General features: G+C 41.5%; 1 long non-coding RNA gene across 2 annotated transcripts in view; it reads left to right on the top strand.

The window, feature by feature from the left end:
- The window catches only part of LOC108348424 (uncharacterized), a 64,750-nt gene extending 39,766 nt beyond the window's left edge, over window positions 1-24,984 (top strand). For both annotated transcript variants that reach the window (XR_005495061.2, XR_005495062.2), the window contains 3 exons: window positions 13,539-13,638; window positions 21,679-21,792; window positions 24,567-24,984. This is a non-coding gene — a long non-coding RNA (uncharacterized LOC108348424). The remainder of the gene's footprint in view (window positions 1-13,538; window positions 13,639-21,678; window positions 21,793-24,566) is intronic.
- Window positions 24,985-26,848: the final 1,864 nt, after the last annotated feature.

Below are 26,848 nucleotides of genomic sequence, written 5' to 3'. Positions count from 1 at the left end.
TGTCCACTTTTAGATCCTGGATGGTTTTGTTCAATTCCTTCACCTGTGTGGTTGTATTTTCCCGTAATTCTTTAAGGGAGTTTTGTATTTCCTCTTTAAGGGCTTCTACCAGTTTACCTGTGTTCTCCTGTATTTCTTTAAGGGAATTATTTATGTCTTTCTTAATGACCTCTATCATCATCGTGAGATGTGATTTTAAATCCAAATCTAGCTTTTCTGGTGTGATGGGCTATCCAGGACTTGCTACAGTGTAAAAACTGGGTTCTGATGGTGCCAAGTAGCCTTGGTTCCTGTTGGTTAGGTTCTTGTACTTGCCTCTCACCATCTGGTTATCTCTGGTGTTACTTGTTTTTGCAGTCTCTGACTGTGGCCTATCCCTCCTATGATGCTGGTTGTGTCAGAACTCCTCAGAGTCCCGCTGTCTTTGTGATCCTTTGATTATGGGATCCTGTGATCCTAAGATCTTGGTTGTGTCCCATCTCCTGGGACTCCAGCTTCCTCTATGATCCTGTGACCCTGGGCATTTCAGAGGACCTCTGGTTCTAGGCATGGTAGAGCACCTGGGATTCTGGCTTCCTCTGGATGTTGTAGGATTATGTGTGAAGCCAGTGCCCAATGTCTGCTCAGGTTCAGACCAGAAGGGACCTGTGACCCTACCTGGGTGGGCAGTCCTGTGTCTGGAACCTGGAAATCTCAGTTACTCTTGGTGTTGGGGCAGTTGTTGTGTCCTCCTCTCCTTTGGATAATGCATTTTCAACGAAGAGTAAGGAAGGCATTCTTTTTCAGAACAACCTAAGACAGACATAATCTTGTTTATGAAATAAAAAAAGAGTGAGATATGGTGAGCTTTTGGTGCCACATCTAGGAAATTGGCAAGAATATTTGACATTGCACAAGAAAGTAACCTCAAGAAAAATATAGCTGAGGAATGTATTTCCTTGTTACTTGATCATCCTGTTAAGTCCCTAGAAACAGTGACATCAGGACCTTTGTTTATGCCTTGTTTGTCCCTTGACTACTTTGTCTATGCCTTAAAACTGACCATATTCTTTGCTTGTCCCTAGAATTATATAAAAGCTGACTGTGAGAAATTGAAGCTGTTTTAGCACTTGCTGGAGTCATACTATAATGCTGTCTAATTGTCTTTTTTTTTTTAATCCTCACTCCCCCTCGACTGAGCAGAGTTGGTTGGATTTCTCTCCTGTCCCCCAACCCCATAGCTGACAGTGAAAGACCCCCAGAGCGGGGAGACCCTCACTCGAGTCTCGGGATGATGCAACCCCCCAAGAACTCACGTCCTTGCTGTAATAAACATGAGGTTTATTGACAGGAACCACTGCACTGGGGTCGAGACGCAGGGGCAGTGGAGTTCGACCCCCAGTAACTAAGAGAAGGGGAATTTAAAGGAAGAAACCTCAACCGCAGTGGGTAGGGAGGGCATCATTGGAAAATGTCCAGAATACCAGTGAAAAATCACAAGGAGGAGCTTCCTGCTTCTCAAGATTGTTTACTTTATGGTCCATCAGTTCCTGGGAGAAGCTCCCTGCTTCTCAAGATTGTTCTCTAAGGGCCTTATCTTAAGTCCTTTTATCTAGTTCCTGGGAGAGCAGGCTCAAGAAATGTGACCTTGGATCCAGCTATACCTCTCTTGGGCATATACCCAAAAGATGCCTCAACATATAAAAGAGACACGTGCTCCACTATGTTCATCGCAGCCTTATTTATAATAGCCAGAAAATGGAAAGAACCCAGATGCCTTTCAACAGAGGAATGGATACAGAAAATGTGGTACATCTACACAATGGAATATTACTCAGCTATCAAAAACAACGAGTTTATGAAATTCGTAGGCAAATGGTTGGAACTGGAAAATATCATCCTGAGTGAGCTAACCCAATCACAGAAAGACATACATGGTATGCACTCATTGATAAGTGGCTATTAGCCCAAATGCTTGAATTACCCTAGATCCCTAGAACAAACGAAACTCAAGACGGATGATCAAAATGTGAATGCTTCACTCCTTCTTTAAATGAGGAAAAAGAATACCCTTGGCAGGGAAGGGAGAGGCAAAGATTAAAACAGAGACTTAAGGAACACCCATTCAGAGCCTGCCCCACATGTGGCCCATACATATACAGCCACCCAATTAGACAAGATGGATGAAGCAAAGAAGTGCAGACCGACAGGAGCCGGATGTAGATCGCTCCTGAGAGACACAGCCAGAATACAGCAAATATAGAGGCGAATGCCAGCAGCAAACCACTGAACTGAGAATAGGTCCCCCGTTGAAGGAATCAGAGAAAGAACTGGAAGAGCTTGAAGGGGCTCGATACCCCAAAAGTACAACAATGCCAAGCAACCAGAGCTTCCAGGGACTAAGCCACTACCTAAAGACTATACATGGACTGACCCTGGACTCTGACCCCATAGGTAGCAATGAATATCCTAGTAAGAGCACCAGTGGAAGGGGAAGCCCTGGGTCCTGCTAAGACTGAACCCCCAGTGAACTAGTCTATGGGGGGAGGGCGGCAATGGGGGGAGGGTTGGGAGGGGAACACCCATAAGGAAGGGGAGGGGAGAGGGGGATGTTTGCCCGGGTACCGGGAAAGGGAATAACACTCGAAATGTATATAAGAAATACTCAAGTTAATAAAAAAAAAAAAAAAGAAAGAAATGTGACCTTTTACCTACAGGTAGAGGGCAGGGTCTGGAATTTGAGGTATTTGGGGCTTTTTTAAACTTCTGACTTCTTAGCTGCATTTTTATTCTTTCAACAGGATCAGATATGGGAGGAACTCTTCTTAAAACCTGAGTTCCCATCCCTTCCTCTCTTCCCTGATTGAGAGCAAGCTGCAGTGTGTGATATTTAAGATCTGTCTGGGATTTATGATCCCTCATTCCTCAGCCTCAAACTGCCTGAGTTCCCTTCTACCTTTTAGGTCCTGTTTGTTTCAAAGCTTATCAGGCACGTTTGAATTCTAGCAATTTTCAACTCTCAATTTTGCTCAAGGCACCTTTAAAAATGAACAATTAGATGTTATTTCTTAGACCTTGTAGAACTGGGATGGATTAGTTGAGGACACATTGGTTGAAAGTGTTTAAAAGAACCTTTTGATGCTGGTGATTTCTACAGACCCCTGTACAATCTATGCTTTTTTTACAGACCCAGGAGAAGGAAGTGATAATTTGCTATATTAACTTACAATAAATATTAACAACACATGGACCTAGCTTGTCAGATACTACGTGTGTACTAAGAATTTTTATTCTGTATTTTTTCTAACACAAACTTGATTTGTAGAAGATGAGTGGCTCTAAAATAGAAAGCTCTTTAGAAACCTTTTGCACCTTTTACAGTACTTGGTTTCCCTGATGTTGGTCTGCTTCATCCAGAACATACGTGACTTTTGTCATGGCTTTGGTCTGGTATGCCCCGTGATTTGGATGCATATATTTTCACAGCAAAATAACCCTCATGGGAAATGTGTACCATAGGCTTTTAATTTCCCCGTGAAAGAGTACTATGAGATCTAAGCTGTTTCTCAAGGACATTATTTAAATGACTCCTTGGGAAAGAGTATGAGGTGCAAACCAAGGGCACAGCATTTCTCTTGTTTCTCACTGACAACTTAGTGCAAGTCAGAAACACAAAGGAGAGTTCTTGACATGAGCTAAAGCTCCTTACCTCCAGTCATTAGCAAGTCAGTGGGGCTGACACTTGTGGTGTTGATTGCCAGTTTCTATCCACAGACATCCAGCAGCAGTGATGGACTAACAAGGCCAGATTTCCTGTTAATTATCATACCTGTGATTCTTTAGTTCTTAATCTGAAAGCAGAGAACGGAAAGAAAAAAAGCTTACCTTAAAACTAACTGTAACTATATTTTAATTTTTCCGTTCAAATTTCTCATAAATAATTAGGAGACCCTGCAAGATTGCTAACCTCCCAATTTTAAAATGCTACTTGTTAGTGCCACATATACCCTTTTATAAAAACTGAAGCAGATCGTTCCTTTAATTCAGGATGCACTAAGGCAGTGGGTTTCATTTCAGTCATGTGGCCACGCAAGAAAGGCTGTCCCCCAGCATATCTAGCAGGTTATATTCCCATATATCATTGCCCCTTGCTGAACCAGAAATCCTTTCAGAGAACACGCACCATACTACACAAATTCATCACACCAAACACCAATACATACAGCATATAGACATAACAGATCACACAACTCAGCATCTTAAGATTCAAACTTAAGGACAAAGGCTGCCTTAGGCAAACACCAGGTGGAATTTAGGAAAACACCCTGTTCCAGGAAATGAGCTAACCACCCTTAGCGGGGATCCTTCACCAACCCCTCTGCATGCCAAAGATATTTCCCCACCAAGGGCCTCCAATGAGTTCAAAGGACAACAGGCGGGCACCAATGAATTCAAAAGGTAATAGGCCCCACCTATGAGAAATAACCAACTCATGCTGTAACCTAAAGCCTATACCCTGAAACAGTATAAAGGATATGGGCCTTTGTTCTTCAGGGTCACCTCTGTCTCGATTACAGGGTCACCCCAGTGTATTGGATTATTAAACCTCTTGCTTATTGCATCGATCCCTGTCTCTGTGTCTCTGTGAGTGAGACATCCCAAATATAGGGCTCAAGGGGCTTTTCTTGAGTCTTACAACATCATACCACTACCACACTTATAGTAATAGTACATACATATTATACACACACACACACACAGAGAGAGAGAGAGAGAGAGAGAGAGAGAGAGAGAGAGAGAGAGAGAGTATGTCATGCTTTAGATGGCATTCCTAAAACTTGAGGCTAAAGCTACAGCTAGGCCAAGTTTTGGTTTTCATTTGCATATTTGTCGGCACCTTGCTATTCATACACCATGACTATCCAGGAATCTGGTATAGGCAGTATCTTCTGGGCATTCAGATTTCAAGAGTTCTTGCTGGATGGGTATGCTCATAGAATCTGAATTCACAGCTTTAATAAACAGCTTTACCAGTTCCTGCATCAGTAGATCATTTTCCAAACTGCAAATGCAAAGTTAGTCACTAAATACAGTTGGAAAGTTAACAATGGGAATTTTAGTGTTATTCATAACATCCTCTGGACTTACGGAAAAATTTATTAAAATGTGTATATGTGTGTGTGTGTGTGTGTGTGTGTGTGTGTGTGTGTGTGTGTGTGCATAATATATAGAGAGGAGGAGGGAGAAGATATATATTTACTCACCTAGAATCTTGTGGCTTTATTCAAAATATACCACAGCCCCTCATGTTTCATCACTGTTATAAAAAACAAAGTGTTATCATGTGAGAGGATTTCCCCAAGCACCTAATAACTCATTGAATGGTTAATCTGATTTCCTTGCTGCTGTTGTTTATTATGGAAACTCACAGAGGTTGCTCATTCTAAGAACTAATTCACCATTAGCATTTATATTGTTTGCATCTTTATCCAAGCCAATATCAGCCTCTGGTTCATCCTCCCCACCCCCCAAATGCATAACTTCAGAGCTGTCCCGATCCCTTACTTAGCTGGCCACTCAAAGGTACAGAAGCCAGAAAGACCAGTGAGGTTTTTCTCATAGAGCTGGAGGGGAAATGACCTATCTAAGAAGCCAGCCACAGAATGTCCCCATTATCCTACTTTCAGAACATTCATGTTCAGCCTTGCAATCTATATGCAAGCTGATACAGAATTTGGGATTCAAAATATCCCACAAGGTATTCAGTGGAGAGCCTGTGGGCCATGTGAAGCCCTAGGCTTTATCCCCAGCACAACAAAGAAACTGAGAAAACTGCCTAGCACTCACACTGGTAAACACAATTTCTATTACTAAACGTTAAGCTTAAAATTTTCGAGTGGTTTATGCTTGTGTCTCCTTCTCACTTCTGCATCTAGAAAGAACTAAACACACAGGGTCCCCACTGTTCAACAACAAGCACAGCTATTTGAAAAACATGGACAGGTCAAGGTCATAATACCCCATGGACAATGGCCACATTGAGTCTCACCTGAACAGGGAGGAGCTGATGCTTTTCCTTCTCTTATTTCTGTGTTCACAGTTTCTTATTTCATTCTTTTCTACTCTCTTCTTTCCTACTTAACCACTCCCATCCACATCTCTTTTACTTTTTCTAGATTTATACACACATACACACACACACACACACACACACACACACACACACACACACACACTTTGTCTGCATCTGTGTCTACATACCAGAAGAGGGAATCAGATCTCATTATAGGTGGTTGTGAAATGGATGTAGTTATTGGTAATTGAACTCAGAACCTCTGGAAGAAGAGCCAGGGCTCTTAACCACTTAATCAACTCTCCACCCCCAACCACACCCCCACCCTCTTCTATTATAAACGACTGAGCACTGACCATAGGTCAAACACTGAGCCAAACAGTCCACACTTTGGCCATGAAGATGCTACCCTCTATGAACCCAGATAAGAAATTCAGATAGTCCAGAGTGAAGCTTAAGAACTGGAGACTGAAGAAGCTGTACTACAAATACATGAAGATGAATTCAAGCTACCGGGCCAACAGAAAACAGGAGGGCAATATTAAGAATGGGAGTCATGGTCTCAGCTCCCAAGATGCTACACTGCACCTCAAGCCATATCAGTCTTGCCTCTTCCCACCAAAATTAGCCTCCCTTTCACCCTGTCTACCTTTCTTTATATGCCTAGGGGCAACTCCAGATTCTCTGGCATCCCTGTGTTGATCAACACAAGGTAAACTGAGTATCAGCCATTAAGTATATGGATGGGGTGAAGGCTGAGGGAATTTGTTCTACATACAAGCTGGGAGACACTACAGCATAGTTAAGAACTGGCTTTCAAACACTAACTGGAAAGCTGAGTCCCGATGAGCTTCTGTTTGTCTGATGTTACTTTGGAATAGCCAAAAGACCAAAAAGAGGACCTGGTTGCACCTGAAGCAGAATCTGTTCTCTGGTATAGCTGGCTCACCTGTTTTACTTACTATCATAACCCTGGTAGCTGTAACTGACATACCTCTGCATAGAAGACTCTGTGTAGCAGATGACTTACGGTGTTTAAAGCTATGTGCTGCTGAGGTGAGTTGCAACACCTTTATACAACAGAAGAATAATGCTGAGATCTATCTGAACCATGCTCCTTTAAACTGCACTGCTTTTCATGCTCATATTCATGTGCATTTAACTTTAGGCCTTCTAATGTCTGCTTGTTAAAAACGCTATCTGTTACCATCCTATGCAAAGTCACCACCTATTTCAACTCAAGTCTGCTTATACTGCTTAATTTTCTTAATGAAAACTGTCCCCATTACACTTGTTATGTGGTTATATTTTATGTACCATACACATAATATAAATTAGAACCTACTGTGCCTCGCTTTAATATACTTTATGTTTTAGGGGAGAGCAGAGTGTGTCTGTTTCATCTGTTTTCCTTACTGCTGTAACCCTGCTACCTTTAACACTGTCTGGCACTCTGCGGATGCTTAATAAATATTTGTTGAAAGAACGAGCTCTTTTTGCACAACAGATGTCAGATTAATCTCCCCAAAGCATACATTTTGCACCTACCATATTTCATTGAAAAGCTTTGCATCTGTTCTTCATTTACATTGAAGTAAGTCTACAGAACATTTTCTGAATATTTCAAATACCTGGGGCCTTGGAAGGAAAAGGAATTAATGGTTCTTATTAGTAAAAAAAATTTATTTGCTAATATAAAAAGCTACTGTTTAGTTTTGGATCCCAAATGGGATATCCTTCCTCAGAGGCTCTTCTCTATATAATCCAGATATGTTGCGCTCTCTCTCTCTCTTTCTCTCTCTCTCTCTCTCTCTCTCTCTCTCTCTCTTCCTCTCTCCCTCCCTCCCTCCCTCCCTCCCTCCCTTCTCTCTTTGTACATGTGCTGCCCTGCATGGAGACTTCTCTGAGTCCAGTGAAACTGCCCAAGAGCAGCTTCCCAATAAGCCTCCCTTTAATATAATACAATCTGGCTTGAACTGGCTCATTTTACAAGCACAGAAATAATAACCTATCAGATGGTTGGTTACAGACCCCAAACTGCTATACATAAAACAATTAAATAGTAGCTACATCACTTGAAAGGACTTTTGGAAGTCCTGGGTCCATCTATGTGGCTAGCTTTCAGTCAAAGAAACATAGAAGGTTACAGAGATGGTCATAGCCAAGAGGGTCCTCCAGGGGTATGACAATTACCTGACTACATGTTAAATGGTGTCCTGGGTCAGGAAACAGGACATTTATTTCCTAAAAACCTGGTGAAGTCTTCAAATGAAAATGAATACAGTCCATATCAACATATAGACATTGATCACACATACACACAGAGATACACATCACAGTAGTAAACATGTTTAGCATAGGATACTACCCCACAGGGATTTATCCAAGGCAGGTGGCAGATTATGCTGTGTGTCAGCATTGTGTCCTGAACAGAGTGAGATAATCACTGGGTTGCAGAGTTTATACACATCGATCTCGTCTGAATGATGCCATGGATATCAGAGAACTGAATCTCAGAGGTCAAGGATAAGCAGGATAAGAGGGGTGCATGTAACAGGACTTCATAGAGGATTTATCTACAATACCAGAGTGGAGAGGTAATGAGAAACTGCAGTTAGCCTAAAGGGTCTCTAATGTCAAGCACGTGGTGTTAGATGTAAATTTAAACCACAGCTTTGTATGGCCCCTTAATGTCACGTTAACCATTTTTAGATTGCTTCAAAGCTATTCTAAAGCCCACAAATTACTTATTGCAATGGTCGAGTGTGTTTGCCCAGAAGCTATCCACAATGAGATTCCCACAGCAACGCCTCTGTTCCAGGAGTGTTCTAGAGGTAGGGCCATAAGATCTGAATCTATAACTGGGTCAGATCAAATCCCACTAAAGTCTGTCCCTATAGGTGCATGATGACCATACAGGGATGTATAGAGTCCTAGGGTTGAAGGCATAGGCTATAGGCTGAAAGAAGGTAGCTTCGGCTCGCTAGGCTAATTGTCAGCCAGGGAGCTGGTAGGTTAATTCTTCCTCCTCCTAGAGCCTTTGCTGCTTCATTTAGAGAAAAGTCTGATAATGTAACTTATATGAGAAGTTGTAATAAGAGTGAAAATATCTACCTATATTTATTACTAAACTATATATGCAGACTACTAAATAAAACACCCCTTAGACTAATCTATTAAATAATTTCCAAGCAAATGCCTACTTCTGTATTTTTCTTCCTTCTATGTATCCACATATTAAAAAAAATATGCAATTCTACTTTCACTCCAACCTCTTAATGTAGCTCGACATGATTAATTCTATACACATTTCTGTCTGATATTTGCTTGCCCCTTGTTCAGTTTTAATTTCAGTCAGTGTTTGAAATTCATCTCCTCATCTTCTGAATCTGCACACATCCATTGCTCTCTTAGTTTTAGTAATAGTCAGTACCCACAAGGGATATTTCAATGCCGGGTTTCGGTGTTGTCTTGTTGACAGTCACCTACTGCCATTTATAAATAGAAGGCACCAGTCTTTCATGCCTGTTTTCCCTATGTTAATTTTATTTTGCAGTCTGTTTTCCCTATGTTAATTTGTCCTCATACTTCTATGCCCAGCCTTATCACTGCACATTCTATCTCTCAGAAGACAGACAACAGAGGGGAATGTCCATATTCTTTCTCCACATTCAGTGTTCAGTAACTTTGGTCTAATAACAGCAACTGCACACCAGACTACTTCAGTTTCAGGTTGACAATACATCTACAGAAAGCCACTTGGATATTTGTGAATACTTGAATGATAAATGCTTAAAATAAGACCCCTGTCAGTCTGATTCTAAACCTTGCTGCTGCGAGATGGAGACTCGTAATCACCATACACCTACCAAAGATTAGCTGTCAAACTCAAGTAAAAACTACAGCACAACAGACGAACGAGGCAAGCCAGTTGGAAAATATAATTTTGGTCCTATAGCCTTTTGCGCTTATTGCCTCTTGTTGGGCCACACTCAATCAGTGGCATCATTCTGACAGTTCTTGAAGGAATCCACCAAGCAGAAAATCTATATATTTTCGTGTTTTCCAGCCTTGAGGTAGCAGCACCATCAACACCATCAGCTCACAAAACAACTGCCAATCATTCACAGGCCCCTCAGTCACATTCCTATTGGAAATTGGGTCAAAATAGAAAATTGGCACTGGACGATTGAGGATTTTTTTTTTCAGGACAGGCACACTTAAATTGTACAATGATAATAGTTTCAGAAATATTGCCTTGGGTTCTGAAAATAAAAGTCCTTATTAGCATCCTGCCAGATGCATGAAGAAGGGAGTGGGTCTCTACACCAGTGTCCTGCTTTGTGCTGTGGAAACGACTATCACAAAGGGAACAGCTGCAACCCCACCTCCCTCCCTGTCCAGAGCAGAGGAACTGTTTCAGTATACATGCCTTAATTGCCTGATGTTTACAAACAGACTGGACTAACCTCAAAATAGCAGACTGACAGAACAGAAAGGATGTAGGCTGCAGACATAAACTTAGTGGGTAAAGTGCCTGCCCATAGGCATGAGGATTTGAATTCAGATTCCAGTACCCACATGAAAGCTGAACATTGTGCCACTCCAATATTGGGGCCAAGGAGGAGAAAGACAGATCACTGAAGCACAGTGGTCAACCAGACTAGCTCAACCAGTGACATCTAATTTTAATGAGAGTCCCTGTCTCAAAAGGATACCTGATATCAACTGTACCTTCCATGTATACATTTGTGGAGTGGTGGGCTATGAAAGGTACCCTGATTTCTGGTTGAAATAGGTCGGATCCCCATGGACCCTAAAAGGGATCGCAGGAGGATTCCCAGTCTCCCAGAAGATCAGGCCCCTCTCATGTAGCTACAACCCTCTACAGCCACCTGTAGAGAGGTTTGAGACAAATTAGTCACCTAGGGTACTGCCCCAAGCCCCTCCTCCACAGGTGAGGATGTGACCACAAGTCACATAGGTGCCAAACAGATCAGTCAAATAGAAGCAGGACCACACCCCCAAATATGTTGATGAGGTCTTCCCAAGCTCTTGAGCCAAATCAATAGGAGATACCCGCTGCCAGACCTTGACCGATCCCAAAACTGTATTTAAGAATTCTATTCAGAAGGATTAAAGGTGTGCAGGAATTAGTCCATTATCTGAGAGCTTCTGTCATGAGAGCTGTAACACTGCTGCTTGGGAAAGATATATGCTCTCCTGAAGTCGCCTCCAGAAGCCCCCTTGCACTCTAAGCTGGCTAATCAGTCCCCTGCTGGCTAAGCCTGGCCTGACAACCTGTGGCAGTGGCAGGAGGCACAGCAGCACCAGCAGCGGAGGTGGCAAAGGCCATTCCCCATCCCTGCCTGAGTTCTCTTCCCTTCACCTGAACCCGTGCACCTAGCCAGACCAGAGATCTCCATGGAAACCCCCCAGCACACAGCCCAACATACATTCACATCGCATGTACTCACAAGAATATGTACATATGCTATATTATACACGTCACACAATATGATATCAAAGAAAACATGAGAACCAAACCACAAAAGAACTATATATTTAGCATATGATTAAATATGTCATAGCAGCTCCCACTTTGGAACATACTTTTAAACAATCTGATACTTGTCAGCCAATACATAGTAACTGTATATGACATAACATTTCAAGTAAAATTGCACTGTACATATAAAGGACTTTATATATTGCTTAAAGAAAATCATATATTTTAAATATGGTAAAATCATAGTGGGTCAATGGGCAATTTATATACATCAGTGTATTAATGACTGTAAACATTGCCCATATTTTTGCAGTGTTAGGTCACAGAGTTCATATGGTATTCATATTAAATGTTTCATTATGATTCTTCATGTGCTTAAAACCTCACAGCAACCTCCTGCTGAGTTAGAGGACCTTCTCAATGTTAGCAACTTTGTATTCATCTATCATACATACTCATCTTGATAGTGAGGAAACTGTCAGATATAAATTGATCCACCTATATAGTGGTTCTGTCTCACAGTAATGCACTGCAGTACCTTTGTCAAGGAAATGAAGAAGAAAACAAAAAACAAATAATAAAGAAAGGAATGAATGAATGACTTGAACCCTTAGCTGGAAAACAGGCATCAAGTCTCAGAGTAAAAGCTGTGAAATCTCTACCAAAACCTGGTTCAAGCGGAATTTCAGACATTGTTGACATCTTGTCCCTGAGCCTGGAGAAATCTAGAAGAAGCAAGGAGACAGACTTTGGCAAGTGATGAGCGCAGTGATGAATGAGAGCCCTGGGAGATGAGGGCTGGCAATACAGGTGGGGATAGACAGACATTCTTAAAAGCTCAGCATCAAGAGTCACTCAATGTACACGGTTAATCCTGAGCAGATGTGGCTCCTTGTCTTGCTGCTCATCACAACGATTACAGATAATTAAGACACTGGAGATAGAGAAGACAGCACTGGTTTCAGCCTGGTCTTTTATCATGTGAACAGTCCTTCCTGAGTCAGCCTGGCTGCCATCCAGCACGAGTAACAGAAGGTAAAACTCCCCTTAAGGATAGAGACAACAGTGTGGAGGAAGCATGAGACGAATAAACTCATTTAAAGGTCATGCTGAGATCAACAACAGAGATCACGGTCCACACAATTTTGACCACTAAGGATCTCGGTGATAGAAAATTAGAAACAAATAGACAAAGCAGAACTCCTATCAGTGAACACGAATATCCCATCTACTTTTGTTCATACATGAGAGAGGAACTAAAAATGCATAAGCATTTTAATTGCCTCTTTGTTATATTTCAATCATTTTTGTGTATCTACTCTCTGGGAGAGATACAGAAAAACTCCTCTCCTGACTGTAGCCTCACATGCTAGAACAGTATGTCAAGGGAACACGTGGAGTGTGTATAGCATCCGTGTTGTAACTCATGGTCACGTGCTTCCTCTGGGTTGCCTTGATCTTCCTCAAACATCAGAGCTCTGCTGTAGGTGCTGTAAAGGAGTCCCTCTGTTCTTTCACAGACGCAAGTAAATCAGCAGGTATGAAAGATCAATGATTCAACATGCCAGAATTTCCTTTCCTTAACACCAATACCAGAAAAATAGGTTTTGTTCTGAGGGGTGTGTAGGAAGAGCAGAGCCATGGACACACTTAGGTATATGGGGAGATTAACAGAAATACATGAACCAAGAGCACCAAAGAGCTCAGGAGATGATGGAAGGAGGGTAGCAGTGGTCATATCATTCCGATTTCTAGGACTAACTGAAGCTAATGTTAAAATTCAAAGCTCAGCAAATTTGTCTCAGATATATAAAACCCTCCTTCAATTTCTGAAGTAACTCTTGCATATTATCTACTTACTTATTTTCATACATGTACATTTTTTACTATAATATTTAATGACATTTCTTTAAGAAATTAGCAAGGACAAAGTTAAGCCCCTGTAAAACTTTCAAACTCCCAGCATTAATTTTCCAGGTGGAATTGGGCTGTAAACAGTGTGTAATCAAAGATGCTAGAAAGAGTGCAAATAACTGAGGGATGATGATACATCACAGCGAAGACAGGAGCTTGGCAGGTAAGTAAGTGACGTCACTGCTAATTTCATAATCTTGTGATTTAACCATGTTAAATTTTAACTGTTATTGGGTAATTGAATTGGCTATAGATTTTGTTTGTCCTTTGCCTGTCTAAAGATTAAATAAAAAGTTCTTTCCATGCTGCTGCAGTAACGTCTACCCTCTCCAAAATTTATGTAAGGATGTGGGCGTATCCCGGTCTGTCTGGGACTAGGAGAAACGTTAGAAATCTAACTAGATTATATCTGCCCTTGGTTGCTTTGCTAGTACATTTGAGGACCAACAGGCATCTATAAATGGAGTCCTTGAAATACAAATTCTGAGACTGCAAGCTGCAGAGGGAGTGAGAATTACCACAGTAATTGCCATGAATTTGATTGACAACCACTTACATTTCCTCATTCTTCTGACTCAATTACAACTGTCCTAAGTGCCAGGTTTTCAGACAAGAATGGAATTTAGTCTTAGGCAATGTTCTAATTCTGAGGCCCCTGGTGGGTTGATCCTGTGAACTGTCCAGGGTTCTGATAATTAGGAAAGTGGGGAGGGGGTGTGTTACCAGTAGGCAGAGATCTTCCTCCACCTCAACTGTCCCTAGTGCTGCCTAGGGAAATAGCACAAGGTGGTTTCCATCACTTGGAAGTCACTCAGTCTTCAAATACTCTTGAACTTTTGGGGCAGAGGTTGTGGCTTGAAGCCTTACCATATTCCTTCAGCAGCACAGGTTCTAAGGCACACACACTAAGGTTTCATGGTGAACATCCTTAGCACCTTTTCCTGTGAATCCATTTATTTTGTAAGTGAAATCTCATGTGACAATGGAGTATACAACAGGGTCTAAGATGAAAGTTCTGGTATCCACAAATGCCGCTGATCATAATCATGTATCCTCTTGGAAAGGACACTCTGTATAAGTTCTTACTAATGTGTTCCTGGATCCCTAACTGCCTATTTCTCCTTGTACCTGGGAAGGAGCTGAGCATGGGTGAGGTACAAATGGGTTTTTTTTTCAGTGCATGTTAATGAATGGTACTGGTGGTCCTCAAATGCTAACTACTCTTTCAAGGGCAACTGGCAGTAGACCCTCTCAGTGACCACAGCAAGATCTCGGGCCTGTTCCTGCACTGAAGAAGTGGCCCTGGGACCATCTATCTGCCATTGGTCTTGATAATACACAGAAATAAGGATAGTTGGAACTGTGCACACATTGAGTTTCTACACAACATATCAAAATTCACCATATGTATAAATTAATTTTATATAGCCAGGAGTGCCATTTCAAATGCACATAGAAATTTATTCACTCTTAAATTTATTGGTTTCAAACTTTTTAAAAATTGTTATTTGGTACTCCAAAGGTGTTGTGCTTGTGAGAGTTTCTATGTACATGTATTGAACTCATTCAAATTTAAACAGAAAAGCATTAAACAAATCGTTGATGTTAAAATCTCCATAATCCACTAATGTTGTATAGTATTACTTTATGTAAAATAGCTATAGAATATATTGTATGTAATGGAGATCTGTATTACATGCTGCACATTGTATCCTGCACAGGATAATCATGAAAAGGAGGAAGGGAATTGTAGAATATAAATGCTAGTCTGTGCTAAGCCCTGCATTGGAATGAGTAGTGCCATACCTCAGAAGAGATGTTTAAAAAAATAGAAATACAAATAAATCAATGATACAAGGGGAGGAGAAGAGTACTTCATTCTCAAGGGTTTCTGATAATGATGGATTCAAGTGTTCTCACAATTAAAACAAATAACCATAAGCAGCTAGAATATATGAGAGCTTCTGAGACACTCATTAGAAACAAGGTGTAATACACTCCATGGGTTTTAAGAGCTCTTCTTCTCTACACTGGAGAGGCTATGGTTGGAGGAATGCCTAATTTTAAGGTCAGTCTGGGCTACTCAGTGACTTCCTGGCAGTTTGAACTATAGCGTGAAACTCTGTCAAAAAGAAACAAAAATCATGAGAGAATGACTGGGTTCATGGTTGGGGAAAAGTGCCTACTGAGAGAGCCAGCCAATCTGAACTCCATCTCTGGAACCCACATGAATGAGAATAGCTCCCAAGGTGCATCCTCTGACTCTCATATCCACCATGGTAAATATGTGCTCACATCACAGACATCAAATGGAAGTACGCAACACACACACACACACACACACACACACACACACACACACTAAAAATTTAACAATAGAGAGGAGTAGAGAAGAAAAGAAAGAAGAGAAGAGAAGAGAAGAGAGGAGAAGAGAGGAGAAGAGAAGAGAAGAGAAGAGAAGAGAAGAGAAGAGAAGAGAAGAGAAGGCAGAGAAACAGAGTCACAAATAGCGAGACAGAGAATATAGTCCTAGCCTGGCACATATTTAGGACCCATAAGCTGGGTCCAAAGTTTCCAATTGTCTTTTCTGTTCTTTACTTCTTTGTGCCATAGATGAAGATCAGAGCTTGGTTTGAGAAGACAGGCATAGTCCTGTTTCTCTGGAATCCTCTCTGCAGCTAGGTTTGAAGGCTGGTTTCCATTAACTGTCAAGGTCAAGTTTGTTTCATATCTATGAGACTAAACTATAATAAAATAAAACAGAACCCTACCACCAATAGGTGTCACAGCGCATAATCAGGCTCCTGGTGAGTCACTGTTTAGCATGAATCCAAACCTGTGTTACCCTGGGCAATAAGACTTTATCAAGTGGCTATGTTTATTGAGTCCTTTGGTCTGTTAATTCAGAGAGCACTTGTCTCTCAGAGCTTGAAGCCTGTTTTCTATGAAGCACATTGGGTATGACGGGGTAGAAGGCTTCCTGCTCCTCAGAAAGTCTGTAACTGTGTAAGCATCGGTATGATTTGCAAGTGACACTCCTATTCCCAAAGATCACTGATCATGTTTTACAAATGTAAGTATCTGTAAAAAAAATGGGCCAACCCTGTCTCCACTGACATACATTACAACACTCAGCACATTTATATAGCGCACAAATCACAAATCTGTTCTTAGGTTTTTGTTTTTATAAGGAAGAATGATGTTAGTTTTTTTCTTTGTCTATATTGATAGAAAATAAGTGATTATATAATATTAGATACTTATACATAATAATATATATGTATGTATACATATATATGAATACATACATATATATATATATATACTTATACTACTAAAGTATAAGGCAGGTAAATATCCATGTGCTGAACTTTTATGTATTCAGATATGGTCAGGGCCCAGGCCTGAGAATGTTATACTAGGTGATGTTGAGGACCTCCCTTAATGCTCTCCCTGCTGTGTCGCCTCTCAGATCATTGGTCATGATATCCATGATGATTCTTCAAGATCCTATGCCATACATGATGAACAAGTTGTGATTTCTCTATGTGTCTCTCTATAAAAACAAGAGAACTAGTGTTCAGAGCTGGGCTACTGGGAGCAGTCACCGAGCTCAGCTTCACTGTGTCTAGAATGATGGGCATAGAATTGAACAGAGCAGTGACATCCACAGGCAAATGGCTACACAATCTGACACGACAAATGGAACTTTCTAAGTGTGAATAAGCGACAGATTTTTAGATGGAGAGATACCTAAGAAAACACACATAATTACTGTGAGTCAAAACGAGAGTCCTTAGAAGAAAATCTACTGTGGGCTAGTTAGAAATATTCCTACATGTAACAGGGACTTCTGCCCACAGTATGAGGATTAGAGGCAGCCAATGAGATATAAAGCCTCCCAGCTAAAGGGGAGAATTTAGGGCAGTGCCCTGGTATCAGTCAATGAAATATCTCCCTTGCTGGAAACCTCACTTGGAAATCCTAGCCAGGGGTCATGCATATGAACAAACCAGAATGGCATCTGTGGTTATTTGAATATGTTTGACCCAGGGAGTGACATAATTAGGACATGTGGCTTTGTTATAGGAAGTGGGTCCCTGTGAGGGTGGGCTTTGAAACCTTCCTCCTACTGCCCAGAAGTCAATATTTACCTAGTTGCCTTTGATCAAGATGTAGAACTCTTGGCTCCTTCTCCAGCACAGTGTCCACCTGGACACTGCCATGCTCCCACCTTGATGATAATGGACTGAATTTCTGAACATGTAAGCCAGCCCCAATTAAATGCTGTCCTTATAAGAGTTGTCATGGTCATGGCCACTTCTCAGCAATGGAAAACCTAACTAAGGCAGCATCCAATGTGAGCAGGAGGAAGCCTGCATGGCTCACAACTATCTCTAAAAGCCTCTCAGTGACCCAGGGGCTGAAGGACTGCTGTCTACATCACAGTACATTTGTCTCAAGGTGCATACTGAATGGGACATATACTTAACTCCAAACATCTAAGAGTTAGAGATGACACCTATGAGCACATGGAAAACTCTAACTGGACTCTGTGAGATGTGTAGATTTAGTAGAAGATGATGACTTGTTTGGAATGTATGTGTGTGTGTGTGTGTGTGTGTGTGTGTGTGTGTGTGTGTGTGTGTGTGTGTGTGTATTAGGGAAGATCAGGAAGACAAGTTGAAGGGAGCAAATATATGTTATCAAATTACTTTGTATATGTATCTGATATCCTCAAAAGGTAAATTTAAAATACTATACTAAAAAAGAAAAGGTATAATGTATAAAAAATAAAAGTAGTAGAGGCTGTCTCTGCTAACTTTTTAGCTAAGACATCCTATGTGAATCTGAAAATTGGCAAAGAGACATTTTAAATGGAACAAGAAAGCTTGGCAACCAGATATAACTTGAATGTGTAGGGTGATAATCATTCTAAGGTGATGGGTAGCTGGGAGTGTGCCTCACTAGGTCTCAGCCTGTGATGAGCAATGGGGAGAGAGTCCTGAGAATGGAAAATTCACAGCTTAGCCATGTGGCTGTCATATGCACTCAATATAAAATATATCATGGTAAGTTAGAGGATGCTTATTAGTATACAAATCTAAGGTTACATGTGCAGTAACAAGGAGCAGGGCTCAGGGAAGTATGGATGTGAGATTTCAATGGCCAAGGTAAGCTACATCTCATGCTTTCACAGAATTAATTGATAGAATTATTTAAAAATAAAAATAAAAACATCCTTGGGTCAACTAAGAGCCAAGGTGGCAAAGACCCAGACAGTGGACCAGACACTGAGTATAATCTCTCTGGTCCCTTAACCAGAGAACAAGCTCCTTAAGCCATTCTGACTTCTTAGGCGAGGATATCAATGACAGATGCCCCAATCATTCCTGGCTCACTGCTAGTATTCCTCTAGTCAAGCCTGGCCCACTGCTGATCCAACTTCAGATTCTCTTTTCCTTTGTTGCCCCATCCCCCAGAGTCCACAGTCACTGAAGTCTTCACTTGATGGGAATCCTGTGGAATCTGTGCCCTTTGAAGATGAAAGAGGGCTCATTGTTGAAGTCACCTGAGATTTTATTTAACCATCCCATGGCCTTACAGTAAAACTTTTATTTTTAAATCTCAAACAAATTTAGAATCAGGCTCAGAATATAAGAAAGACTTGGCAAAATGATGTTCAGATTGTTTGCAAGTCTAGTGAGAAGAAATCCTCAGAGGGTTGAGTGACCCTCTTAAGCTCCCTTCAGAATCACTTCAGGATGTGCCAGGAGTTTATTTAAGAAAAAAGGACTTAGGATCTGGGTCCCTTTCATTTATATGAGATCTTTTCAAACACAGTGTGTGACCTACCTCACTTCCTTTCCAGGGCCTTAGCTTTCTGTGGTGCCCAGTAACCAGCCTTCTAATCTAATTATATTCATTGGACATGCTGTGACTGTCCATGACCTGTAGCCAATTTAACAAGCTGACTCGATACCAATGTTCCCAAAGGGGGCTGCCAATTCCCCAGATGCTCACTATCCTAGAAAGAAAGGGAGCTGTGATACATGAAAAGATCGTTGATTCCAGGTGTGAAACTGTAAGCCTGTGTGCTTTTAAACCACCATGACCAACTGTGCTGACTCAATCAGGACACTAGCCATGACAGGAAGAAAGTAGAGAATGTGCTGATGAGGAGTGGGCAGGAAGAGCTGTACCTCCAGTGCTCGAATACAGAACTCTACTCCCACTGCAGACTTGGGGCTGTTGACTGGAAAGAAATCAGAGACTCTATGTGTCTGCTTCAGCAAGGCAAAGAGGCTTTGCGGCTCAACAAGATGAAGGCCTTCTTTATACTGGATTCTGAAGAGCTGGTTTTTGACTGGGAAATGGGGACAGTCCTGTGAACTATAGTCACAGACTACAGAAAGGGAAGAGAAAATTAATGGCTAGATAGTGGTGGTTTCCATGCAAACAACAGTCGCTTTGCCGATACACTGATCAGTGCCTAACGGAGGCATTTTCTTCCACGAGGAAAAACAGTGGGACAGGCAGTTCATTGCTGGCAAGGAGAGGTGGCTGGGGAAAGCACAATAATTCAGAGGAGAATTAGACAGTGCTCCACAAGAGTTGCTCAAGATAATCTCAGTGAGAAGCTGATAGATGGCCGTGCCAGAGGATTAGATAAAAGTTAACAAAAAATTCAAATCAGGCCTAAGAAAGCAGTTCTTCATATGCAGACAATAAGCCAGTAGGACACCTTTTAAAGGAAATTACAAAGGCACAGCCAAGAAGCATTAGATATTGTCATGAGAACGACTGTGTGCCAGAATTGATGGGACTTGCAGGGCCAAACAGCTTGTTTATGTTTTTCTACCTGTGCATTAAGCAAAAAATGTACTTGTCTTACTGAATATTTTTGTACCAAAAGGAGTTTCAAAATGAATAATTTACCCGTATTAGGGGAGTGAGTATAAGCCAGTTGACGACATGCTGGGCTGCACCATGAGCCTCATTGATAAAACAGTCCCACTGAGATCCAGTAGTCTGGAGACTGGCTCCTCTGTGTCTGCCTTTTCAGTCAGGGATGGAGCCTGGAAATACAGAATGTAGGCCTTTGTATCGGGTGCACAACAGAAGCCCAAGTGAAGCCCAGATTCTTCAGATCTCTTGTCACCTTCACACCTATACTTCTAAATGAGGAGGTGGGCCATAGCCTCTTTCAAAAGTCTGTGCTTACTTTGAGTTCTATATTGAAGCACTGTCAGGCTCCACATTCAACAGGCAGGACCTCAAACCTGCTTCTCTTAGTCAAGCTCATTGTTCCTTTGAGGCTTAAGGCAGGTGGGAAAATGGCAGCACTGAGGCTGAGTGTGTGGCCTTCCATGTGCCTGAGGGTGGCAGACCTGGAAATTTTCAGGTGTTGTTGGCCCTGTTTCTGACAGTGTGCACAATCCCATGAAGAATCAATGACTAATACCCATGCCTTAGGTGAGAATGCCTCCCTCCAGCTTTCAGCCACTTATTGTCATCCAACTGAAGTACCGTTCTGACACTGTGTTGAGAAGACCTGTAGTTGTGAAGACAGAAGACTCCCTCACATCTATAGAGCTACACAGTAGCAAAGTAAAACAGTAACCTCTTCCAGTTGGTTTAGGCTTGAGGCCCCGTTTATTAGGAGTGCTGTGGAAGACTCAAAGTCTACATAGCAGAAAGAACATCCAAAAGCTGGAAGGGAGACATTTTCCTTATGGGAGTCATTATTGGTGATTCAAACAAAGTTAACTTAGTGGTCTTTGTGAAGGAATATTCCTTCCGTGATGACATAGAAGCAGGGAAAGTTTGTGACACTGTTGGAATAGTGTAGTCTGATGACTTCCTACCAGCCTACACACTTGGTTGCCACTTGACAAGAACTCCCCACTGCTAGGACCAGTGAGGAAGTCTCTGACTGCCTTTTCCTCTGACCTATGCTCTGCCTGAATGGTAACCTGTGTACTAGGTCCTATACCATAGGATCTTATCCTGAAAAGGCATCAGCTACTAGAATACTCTCCATCTACACCTCGGTAGCCACAACTCTGCTCTATGACATTGGTTTTCTCAGAGGTGAATGTTCTGAATGCTGTGACAACATTGGTAAGTTCTGTGGGAATAAGATAGATGACATTTATATAAAGAGAAGTCGTTCCAAGCCCAGGAACCTTGTGTATCTTAGGGAGACACAGCCAGTGCTTCAATTCAGTGAACATCCTGGTATCTCCTCATCCCATTGACATGAGACCCCTTGAGCCCAGCATCTTACCGACACTGGATGTTGGTGGCCACACTGGTAAGTACTTTCTACAATAACAGTATTTGGACCATGCATGGGAGGCTTGGGAGAATGCTCAGGCTGAGCCCCACTCTGCAAGGCTACACTGTCCCTGAGTGCACTGAGCAGTCCCAGCAGATAGAGTGGGACTATTTTCAGAGTCAACAGTATCTGTCTTTTAAAAGCATCCCCTATATAAAACCTTCTCATGATACCCAGGTTGGGCAAATTTTGCCCAGGACTGAAGGACTCTTTAATGTCCCCCAAGATGCAAGGTTTTCAGTGTTAAAATGCAAATCTTCTATCAGAATTGAACAGGCTCCCACTACACTCTATACCTTAGAAGTCTGTGCCAGCAGCTCCGGCCTGTCCTACTTGCTCTTTTCTAATCCCTTCTAAGACATCAAATATGGACCAGTGCCTTGTTCTCTTGAATATCTGCTGTGGTAATATCCAGAAATGGGCAAGAGGATCACAGATTGAGAGAGTTGTCTCATCTGAGCATATTTATAAAGCCATAGCCATCCACGCTCAGCAAATATCCTCAGAGAGGACTAAGCCATCTGAGACTAGACTTGCCTTGCTTCCCTTTTACTGTGTATTGGGGAGAGGACTAAACATGTAGAAAACCAGAAGGTTGAGATGTTAGAGTAGGCAGGGCAGAGTCAGTAAACCCACTTCAGCCTGTGTCAGTCATTGTCACACGCAGTAGTCAGTGCCAGAAAGCTCAACTTAGATAACGGCATTGTCCTTTGAGCCCCTGTGAGCAGTGACATGACACCTGATCTTGTATGTAAGACACCCCCTTTGAACACTAGAAGTCATGCATCCTGGGAAATACTGAATTGATTCTTTAGCCCAGGCACATTTAGGCCAGCTGTGTCCTCAAATGGTATAATTAGTCCAGAAAATTCTGCCACTGGTTATCTCCCCAACATGGTAATGAAGGCACACTTTTAGGTAAAGGAGATGTAAATATAGCAGCAGATAACACAGCACTAAGCATGCAGCTATGTCTTTTGGGTACAAGCCTGACATTTTACACACAAACACACATGCACGTGCACACACACAAACAAGATGCACACATAAAGACATGTGCGGTTTCTTCTTTCATAAGGAAAATAATGAATGTGAACTTAAGTGTCTGTAAGGTAGATGACAACTTTCAAGAAACATGAAGGATGAAAAGAACAGAGAGAAAGAGATAGATAGTAGATAGATAGATAGATAGATAGATAGATAGATAGATAGATAGATAGACAGACAGACAGACAGGTGAGTATGGATGGATGGGTGGTTGGGTGGATAGATAGATAGATAGATAGATAGATAGATAGATAGATAGATAGATTAGATAAGATATAGATGATAGAAAAGGAAGACATATAAAAAGGTAAAAAGGAGAAAGAAGAATGTTAATCCATTATCTTGGTAAATTCTATTTCTTGTAAAACTATAGCAAAAGAAGTTGTACCCTCCCAGAAATCTGTCATGTTGCTGAAACATTAAAGAGTGACTGTAGTCTATTTTTAGTGTTTGTAATACAACATGTATTGGCATTTGACTCCACGGAAAAAAATGAAGACTTATTTTTCACTTGAGATAAACAGTGACCTCAATGGCCTCAAGTCAATATTCGACCTTCGGGATAAATGAAGCTAAGCATTTATCTCACGGGAGTCAATAGTTGTTTTCTGTAGAGACACCGAGTGTCTTTTTATCCATAAATACTGGGCATTTTGAAGTTTCAATGACATTTTTCCTCATTCAAATTTACAAATCTAAAATTATTTATATTTAAAATCACATGACTTGCAAATGCCTTTCATGTAATCGCTGATAACCCACTCTATGATTTAATTAAACTTATGTGTGACATTTAAAACGAGATGTATCTGTTGCAGTAAATCTCCAACTCCAATAAGCCTGTGCAGATAGCACGCGACTCAGTTATAATATTTATAAGTTGCACACCTATATTGGGCAGCTCTACCACTGCACTACTCTATTCCCTAGCTATGAGATCCCTTGCCACTTGTGGCTTCTGCATTCCGTACGATTCTACTCCATCTTCCTTCCACCTATTCTTCCTCTGTCTTCCTCTCTCTTCTCAGTCACCTTCTCTACGTCTACCTTCCTCCTTCCTCTCTCTCCCTCTCTAAAACTTCCAGCCCCACCTTTCCCTTCTACTGCCCAATCACTGGCTCTAACCTTTACTTGACCAATTAAAATGGGGAGAAGGTTCACCGGAAACCACAAGAGTACATGATCCACTCCTCATCATCGTGGCAGCCCCTCTTGATGAAGCAGAATTAGCATCAAAATACAAATAGCACCAGGGGATTCCACAACAGGAACCATTGCTAAATATTAAGAAGTAACTAATTCTCTTATTAGCCTGTGGGATTTCACATTTTTTTTCTGAGACTAAATTACTATAATTTGTGTCCAATTAGAATATACCATGCCACCATCCACCTAACAGAAAATTCACCAAAGGAAACAATCTAATACAAACTAAAGATTAAGTGTAATAATCAGTATCAATATTTTTATCATTAGTAATGATGAACAGAATACAAACATTTCGGCTTGCTTCTATCCTGATTCTAAGGGAGAAAATGTGATTTGTTCAGGATATCTCATTTTATAAAGATAATGACTGTGGAAAATTTGGGGTTTCAATATGGTAGCTGGTGTACATCTTCCAGATCTGCCCAATATCCACTTCTTATGCTTCCCTGTCTGTCTGTCATGTGATCACATGTTCGCACCATCTCAAATTCCAGATTCTGCTCCTCACATGGCCCAGCATCCAACCAGTGCCTGAATCTGTGGTCAAGACTGCTGGAGAAGAGAAGGCTTTGTGGAACCCGATTCTTTCTTCCCTTTTCAGGCCTCCTAAGGATTCCCGCCTGCTGATGTGGACTGAGGTCAGTTTGGAAGAACGCAAAGCGGTGGCTGTTGGACTCTCGGAAACAACTCATGTGACAATGATTTAAAATGTTCAATCAACTCGCTGCTAATTCCACTAATGATTAATAACAATTCATCTATACTTAAGTTCTGCTTGTGGCTAGTACTGGTCTACAGTCTCCATTTTAACTCACACATGCGCCCTGGAGAAGGCAGTATCAGGACATCACAGTGGTCAGCTGACACATTCCTTCATCTTCCCCCTTCCCCATGTCATATACACATCTTCCCTGCCTCTTTGTATGTTTTTCTTACTCTATACACATGCGCATGTGCACACACAGACAGAGAGATTGGGAGGGGGAAGAGAGGGGAAGAAAGAGAGGGGGGAAGGGAGGGAGAGAGGGAGGGAGGGAGGGAGAGAGGGAGAGAGAGAGAGAGAGAGAGAGAGAGAAAGAGAGAGAGAGAGAGAGAGAGAGAGAGAGAGAGAGATTATTATAAGCACGTACTCATACAACAAGCCCACATGCCACAAATTCTCTTTCCGCGTTTTCAGAGATAGGCAACACTTGAAAGGCCATTCATATGAAATCAGACTCCACACAAGTACTGGATACTGCTGAGGAGACCGTTCTCCAAAATGGCAGCCTTTAAAATTCCGATCCTGTGATTGTTTTATTTTTTAAAAACATGACATGACCATTCATCCCTCTAAATTTGAGTCTAAAATATCAGTGATGGATTAGGATGATTCATATAGGATATGATGGCCAATATCATGGAAACTGACCATTTAAGACAAAACATGGTGTACATCTGGGTTCAAAACATGGTGTACATGTGGGTTCACAGCCAGAGAAGTCCCAATCCACAACAATTTGAAACTCACTCACTACTCTCCATTTAGGACAGGAACAGTTCTCTTTGTTCCTAGTACTGAGTTGTCCTCATTGGATTTCAGTTCTCTTCCATTAGCCAGCATCATTTTATCCTAATGTATTTTATGCTTTAAAACCTTTATTGATCACCTCATCATGCTCGTATAAAATTGATTTAATGTTGCCTGTGTCCTTAAGGCTTTAAATTTAAAAAAAATCTTCTGGATTAAATTATACTGCTTTTCAGTCAGTTTTTTTCCCCAGCAATGGATATCTGTAAATGTTGAGTTTCACAGACTTTTCTTTTCTGCTATTCTTATTATGTCCCTTAGAATGGTCCGGTGTGGGCTGGAGAGATGGCTCAGGGAATAAAAGGCTCACCACCCAATGTTTAAGGAAGGTCTAAAATGCTTCACCCTAGTTTGAAAACTGAATGATCCTCTGCCAATGCCCATGTGGGGAAAATGCCCCCTCAGAAAGATGGGTATAACTAGCTTTTCTAGCAACTAAGCACTCACAACACTTTCTTGATACAAATCTCATACAGAGCAGACCCTTGTTGCCATTGTGTCTCTGAAGGATTGTTTAGGACTCAAAGCTTCTGTACCTGTAAACTCTAGCATTGAAACCATTACCTTCCCAGATGTGATGGGTGGGGAGATGGCTCCAAGGGTTAAAGCACTAGGTACAGGAAACTGACAGCCTGATTTCAGTCCTAGGACTCACGTAAACATGTCAGATGTTGTAGCACAATTGTTCTCTGACAGTGAAGTGGAGAGAGAGAGGAGAATCAGCCAGAAGCTAGATGGGTACAGACACTGCAGCAGATATAAGAAGGCCCCATTGGAATAAGACAGACAGTGGGAGCCAGTTCCCCCAAAGACTTCCTTTGATCTCCATACATGTGTTGTAACATGTGGGTGCCACTTCCACACAAACACTGCAGACAATCACACACACATTCATATATGCAGAGACACTGCACATAATCACATATACACACAAATATATGCACAGCCACACACACTCACATATGCACACATTCACCACACACATACATACACAAACACATATACACACACTCAACACACACACACACACGCAAACACTCAAGCACCCCCCCACACCACACACACTCACATATGTACACACTAACCCCACACACATACACTCAAGCACTCCCTCATACCACACACACTCATATTTGCACACATTCACCCACATATTTATAATGGAAAAAGGAGAGTCAGTGAGGTTTCCAACCTATTTGAAAAAAC

This window comes from Rattus norvegicus, chromosome 16 (assembly GCF_036323735.1).
Source record: "Rattus norvegicus strain BN/NHsdMcwi chromosome 16, GRCr8, whole genome shotgun sequence".
Lineage (NCBI taxonomy): Eukaryota > Metazoa > Chordata > Mammalia > Rodentia > Muridae > Rattus > Rattus norvegicus.
Note: the sequence above shows the minus strand (reverse complement) of the source record. Positions and strands in the feature narration are given on the sequence as shown.